The sequence below is a fragment of the Sapajus apella genome, unplaced genomic scaffold, assembly GCF_009761245.1.
Source record: "Sapajus apella isolate SASKATOON/1434 unplaced genomic scaffold, GSC_monkey_1.0 scaffold38, whole genome shotgun sequence".
Classification (NCBI taxonomy): Eukaryota; Metazoa; Chordata; class Mammalia; order Primates; family Cebidae; genus Sapajus; species Sapajus apella.
In genome coordinates this window covers 4,156,043-4,162,725 of record NW_022436978.1, presented here as the reverse complement: position 1 = coordinate 4,162,725, position 6,683 = coordinate 4,156,043, and the positions used below count along the sequence as shown (strand labels likewise).

The 6,683-nt window shown below is 51.7% G+C and overlaps 1 long non-coding RNA gene across 1 annotated transcript; it reads right to left on the bottom strand.

Annotated features, from left to right (window-relative positions):
- Positions 1–4,839: 4,839 nt before the first annotated feature.
- On the bottom strand, positions 4,840–6,672 carry LOC116564773. Its single transcript, XR_004275081.1, has 2 exons — positions 5,137–6,672; positions 4,840–4,939 (listed from the first exon to the last, which is right to left on the bottom strand). It is a non-coding gene; the product is annotated as an uncharacterized LOC116564773 (long non-coding RNA).
- Positions 6,673–6,683: the final 11 nt, after the last annotated feature.

Sequence of the window (6,683 nt, the reverse complement as noted above, 5' to 3'; positions counted from 1 at the left end):
TCCAAGTATGTATAAGAATAATTCTATACCATAACCCAGTTGGATTTATTCCAGGTGGCAAGGCTGGTTCGACATTTGGAAATTAATCAGTGATATCAATTTACCGTATCATAGGATCATGTCATTTGATGCAAAAAAGCATTGACTAAATCTTACACACATTTATTATAAAAATTCAAAGCAAGTCAGGAATAGAGGAAATTATCTAAATTAGATTTTTTAAAAATCTACAAAAACCCTGTCACTAATAAAGGTGAAAGACTGATTGCTTTTTCCTGAAGATCAGTAATGAGGCAACTATACCTGCTCTCACCACTCATCCAACATAGTATTGAAAGATCTACCACTGAAATAAGACAAGAAAAAAAAAATGAAAGACATATGGATTGGAAAGGAAGAAACAAAACTGCCACTATTTGCAGATAACATGATTGTTTACACAGAAAATTCCTAGAAGTGATAAGTAAATTCAGCATGGTTGAAGTATACAAGATCAACACGAAAACAGACCCGCACAAATATGCCTGCTGACTTAACAAAAATAAATAAATCTGCAAAAGCAATTCATTGGAGGAAAAATAACCTTTCAAACACATTAGAACTGAGTATCCACAGAAAAGAACTGTGCCTCAACCTAAACTTCACATCTCAGAGAAAAATTAGCTGAAAATGTATCACAGATGTAAAATATAAAACTAAACTTACTTTTAAAATTAAAGAAAATCTTCCAGATTTAGGGCTAGATGAAAGTTCTTACATTTGACACCAAAAGCAAAAGCCATAAAATGAAAGACTGATAAATTAAGTCTCTTCAAAATTGGAAAGTTTTGCTCTGCAAAAGCCTATGTGAAGAGAATGAAAAGACGAACTAGAGACTGGAGCAAAATATTTGCAAACCACATATCTCACAAAGGGCTTTTCCTATTATATATAAAGAACTCTTCAAAATGCCACAGTAAAAAATAAAAACAAACCTCTAATTAGAATATGGGCAAAACATGTGAACAGACATTCTACCAAAAAAGAAATAAAGAAAAAGAAAAGGATATACAGATGGCAAGTCAGTACATTAAAAAGATGATCACTATCATTACCTTAGCCACCAGGGAAATGCAATTTAAAACCATGATGAGATATTACTTACCTATCTGAATGACTGAAATAAAAAAATAATAACAACAAATGCTGCCAAGTATAAAGAAAAAAATCAATCACTCCTACATTCTGCTGATATTGTAAAATGGCACAGGCAATCTGGAAAAGAGTATGGCAGTTCTTACAAAACAAAATGTGTGCTTACCATATAACCCAGCAATTGCCCTCTTGGGCGTTTATTCCAGAGAAAACTATGTTCCCACAAAAACCTGTACATGAATGTTCACAGCAGCTTTATTTGCAACAGCCAATATGGAATAAAAACAGCTCTGCAACAAATTCTTCAATGAGAAAGCGGTTGAACAATCCACCGCTGTGGTACCTCCATCCCATGAATACTTCCCACTAATAAAGAAGAATGACCTATTGATTATACACAGTAATTGGATACATTTCAAGGGAATTACGCTGAGTCAATAAAGACAATCCAAAAATACTACATTATTGTATAATTTCACCTATACAACATTCTTGAAATGACAAAATTGGAAAAAATTGAAAATAGATTAGTAGTGGTCACGGATTGCCACTGACCCTCCAGGTAGATGTGGTCACAAAAGGCAAAAAGAGGGATCCTGTGGTAAGCTCAGTTCTGCATCTTGACTGTGGTGGTGGATGAATTTACACATGTGATAAAATTGTACAGAATTAATTACACACACATAGAGGATGGAGGAGAGAGAAATGAGTACAAGCAAAACTGGAAATCTCAATAAGATGGGTGGGGTTATATCAATGCTAGGATCCTGGTTGTGATATTGCACCGTAGCTTTGGGAATTGTTACCACTGGGGAAAACTGGGAAAAGGGTGGGTACACAGGATCTCCGTGCATTATTATTTTTACAACTGCATGTGAATCTATGATTATCTCAAAACACTTAAATATATATATTTTTAAATGTGTGAATGCTCCTGAGCTACATATTTAAAAAAAAAAAAAAAGTACAATTCTCTTAAGAACGAAAAGGCCAAGGGGCAGAAGGTTATTTCCTAAATTTTAAGAAACCACCTAGTTCACAAGTGCCACCTCCTCACTTTGCTGTCAGCGGGTGATGTGCTCTGCAGTGCTGGAATTGAGAGTTCGAGAGGGTGATACCAGTCCTGGCCTCTCGGTGTTCAAGTGTGTGTTTAGGTGGGCGTTGGTGTGAGAACGAGACAGAGAAACCGGGAGCAAGAGCGAGAGCTTTGCCTCTCCTACTGTCAGGAAGGGTGGCCGGCTGATGGAGGTGCTGTGCAGAAAGCCGGGGAAGGGCTTAAAGAGAGTACTGGCGCCTCGGGAACGCCCTCCTGCTGCACCCTACAGGAGGTTGTGGGCGGGGGCTCAATAACCCCGATGCAGTGCTTGAACCCCACGATCCAGAAGGAAAGGTGAGCAGGGGACCCGGGCGGGAGGTGAGGCCTCCCGGCAGTAGCCCTCAAGCGTGCTGGGCAGACCGGCTCGCAGAGGCGGCGCCTGGTCTTGGATGCTGCAGCAGAGACGCCAAGGAGACTGAATGCAGGGAGCGAGGCGTAGCGGCCGCGGAGGGTGGGGCCGCCCGGAAATCCCGGCGGCGCCAGCCTGGTAGCATCTGCAGGCCGGGGGCGCGCACACGAGGGGCACGTGGGTGTGGAGGAACCGGCGCCGCGGGGCCTCCTTCCTGCAGCGCCGCGGCGGCCGAGTGCTGGCGCTGGAGGAACGGCGAGTGAGGTGTCTGCCCCGCGCAGGCGGTACTCGCAGCCCCAGCTTCGCACCCAGCAGACGGGGCCAAGGACGGGGACCGTGGCTCAGCGCCTGGAGGCGCTCTCCACGCGCGTCTCTTCCCAGATGCCGGGGCGTGAAGCCGGGCGGCTTTGTCCAGAGATGTCTGGGGATGTGGGAAGGGGAAGAAGAGGTTTCCCAACTGGCCAAACCCTGGCGTGGGGGAAAGACTGAGGGGGTCATTGACCCGTGGGAGCGCCCTGAGGCTTCGAAGGAACGGCGCCCGCAGCCCAGCTGGGGAGAATGGTGTTGGGCACCGGCGGGGCCAGCGGGTTCCACGTGGGTGGACCCCGAGCTGAGGGCAGCGGTAGGGTCGCGGAATCGCGGACGTGTGCGCTCCCCTACACCAGCACAAGGACACCTGCACGTGAACCCCGGCTTCCACCCTCTCCTGGCGAGGTCGGCGCCGGGAGCGCGCAGGGGAGGGACGGCGGCGGAGTGCGGGGTTTGGCGGGGAAAGTGGGTGAGGTGTGGCCGCGGGGGAGGGGGCGAAGGCACTAGAAGGCTGCGGTCGCGCGGTCGCTGCTGTTCCCACCGTCGGCGCGGGGCGCGGAGGGGGCGAAGAGGTGTCTGCCAGTCGTACTGCGGTCCCTGCCCGCGTTAACCTGCCCTAGGGGTGAAAGGAAAAGGAAAAGGGTCATGTAAAAGCGCGAGGGCCGGCAGAGACTCTTGCTGGTTCCTGCAGGCGCGGAGGGATGTGGCCGCGGGGACCTGGAGTTTAGAGGGCAACGCTGAGTGTCGTAATGCGGGAGATGACCCCGGGCGCAGCGGAGCTTCCACTTGGTTAGAGCTCCAGAGAACGTGGCTCCAGAAGAGGAGCTTCCTGCGGTGTACTAAACCTAGCATTGACCCCCTCCCACTCAGCTCCCACAACCTCCAGGGTCCTAGCGGAGTCATTTAAGCGCTCAGTACTACCAGCTTCATTTTAGATAAAAGCCAAGACCAGTTCTGCATTTGTTAACCGCCTTGTCCTCAAGTCACCACGGCGCAGCTTTTCACAGCTCTAATGCGTGGTCACTCCAAGCCCACAGCGAGTTGCTTGTGTCCTCGGCTTCTGCTCCACAAACCTCGAACGATGCCACCGGAGGACGCTGAAGGCAAAAGCTCGCTGGGCCGGGCGCCTGCAAGACTGCGGCGCTTGCAAAGCCTCCGCAGGAGCCGAGAGCGGACGAAGCTCGTGACCCCCTCCCGAGGCAAGCGGCTCGGCCCTGCGGCGACACTTGGTCAGTGTCACTCTGTCCCTACCGGTGTCGAGTATTTTCTCAACAGAACGTGACCCCGTAGACGGATGAACTCGGAATCAGGAAAACCCGCCTGCCCCTTGTCTAGTCTCTCTGCCCCCTACACCTCTGCCCTTCACTACGGACGGCGCAGTGCGCGCACCGGGACCTCCGCGGCACCTTTGCCCGCAGCTCCCCATTCCCAAGGCAGCCGGAGAAGGGCCCTTCCGAGTTACCTGTCTCCCATCAGCAGCCACACCGGTCGGTTCCCCTCGAACCGCTCCCCAAGGGTAAAGTCCCTGAAAGTCCGAGGCTCCTGTGCCACGCACCCTCCCCCCTGCGGGGAGACCCCGCTTGTGCGTGTGTGTGCCACGCGTTTAATCGCACAGAGTAATTCCCAGACGTGCAAGACAAGGCATTTCAAGCAAAGATGGTCCAGAGTTGAAGTTAGAAAGCACATCTCGAGGCGCTGAGCCTGTTCTCGCCGTCTGTTTCGGTCTCTGGGGCGTCGCATCCAGGTTTTTAACTCTGAACCCCTGCCAGATCCGCTCGGAAATTAGCTCTTCTGGCGGTGCAGCAACAGGTGGCCCCGTCGCCTCCCTTGTGCACCCGGAGGGACTGCACCCTCCTCTACTCCCGGCCCTTAGTCCTTGCGGGAGTAGGTAATGGCGAGGGAAGGGTGACAATGGGGACGAGAGAGGGGAGAAGGAAGTATATATTTTTTATTTTTAATTGTGAAATGGTCTGTCTGCGTGCTGTGCTCTGGGATTCTCTTGTCTCAGTCAACTTCCAATTTTAAGGGGACCCTAATGTTAAGATTAACACCTAGAAATGAAAACGTACCCACCTTCTTTATTACAAAGGTCTTTTGTTGTTTGTTTGTTTTTTAAAAAGTATCCCCCCAACCCCCACGGACTTATACTTTATGAGATTTCTCCGATCTTGGTGGTTTGGAGAAATGACGTGGGGGAGGAGAAGACGCAAGGGCAGCAGGGCGTCTACCAGGAAAATAAGATACTTACTAATGTAATAGGGCCGTTCCTTTTTACTTCAGATGCTCCCCCACCCCTTTGAGTTTCCTCAAAGTTTCTCTATCCAGAGTTTGTGCCCGAAGCTTTACGAATAAACTCCCTTTCCAGGTAAACCTCCTCGTCACTTGTCCTTTGCCCAGCGAATCGCAGGTACGATGGGTCAAGGACCCCCGGCTTCCATATTGTCTGAGTCACCTTCCAGTTGGAAAGGCCACCTGGGGCGAGGGACGTGTTGCCCGACTGGTCTAAATAAGGAAAAAATGAATACCAAAGGACCAAGGGCCTCTGTTCCTCCCCATTCCGCCACCACCACCACCGGTTCCCGGGCTCCGCTGAGTGCTGCGGCGGTCTTGGCTAGAAACTGCGTCTCCGCCCAAATCGAGTGCAAAATTCCCTTGGACAGAAGTTTAAAGGAATCCAGTGTAGAAACAGACTTCTCCATCCAATTTGGTTATAATCAATAATCATATAAGTATACCAACATAACCACCTAAGTAGAGAGCAGACGCCCAGATTCACGGTCCCCACGTGTTGCTGGAGTTGGCGCAGACGCGTCTGCGGGCAAAGCGGCGGACGTGACACCGCATTTTCTCCGAATTCCTGCCATCTAGGGTGGTGCCGCCCCGAGAGGGGGTCATGGGGAGGTGGGGTAATAGGCTGCAGAATCCACTTGCTCTGGGGGAGCACTAGGGTTCAGAGTAGAGCGCAACTCCGAGGGGCTCTCGTACAGCCCCAGTCTCCCACACCAGAAAAGCAATGCTCGTTATGGATGATTAATAGCCGAGTTTCTCCTGACCATGCGGCGCGTCCCTGCCGACACCACTAGCTTAGTTGTTTTAATTTGACCTTTATTAGCAACGTGCTCCCCGAGGCTGCGAATTGGATTCGCACCACGGTAACCGCCCTCTCCCCTTCCACCCCTCCTGCTTCCTGGGGAGGATCAGAGACTGCAGCTCCCGCGACGCCTCCTCCTCCTGCGCAGGGAGCAGGCCTGAGTTCCTCCGCGTTACCACCTGGGAGCCCTCAGGCATCCCGGGGCCTGGTCTGAGGGTCTTCGAGCCGTGGAGCTGGGCGGTGTCTGCAGTGCACCGCCGTGAGTTTCTCTCGGGCACAATGTGCTGGTGTGCAAAGAGGAGGAAAGAAAAAAAACCCAACACCACTCTTAAGTGGCACTGGCATCTAGGAAGTGGCGGTGGTCTACACTGAGCGTGCCCTTGCCTGGAGGTGTAGGGGGCGGTTACTGCAGCTGAGGGGAGGGTACTGCGGCCAAGAGCAGGGCGGGAGGACAGTCAAGGCCGGCTGGCCGCGTGGGAGCCTTTCCTCTCCGGGTTCAGCGGCCGGCATCACTGGCACTGCGGCTAAAGGGACTGGTAGGCTCTCCTGCACCCCGCGTGCTCCTCCGCCTTCTCTGTGTCCCCCGGCTTTTCCAGGAGGAAGATGGGGTGCCCATCGCGAATGGGGCGCGCCGGGCAGCCAGGCCGGGCGGTCACGTGTCCCCCCTCCCCCGCTACTGCGGCGGGAGTTCCAATCAGAGCGCG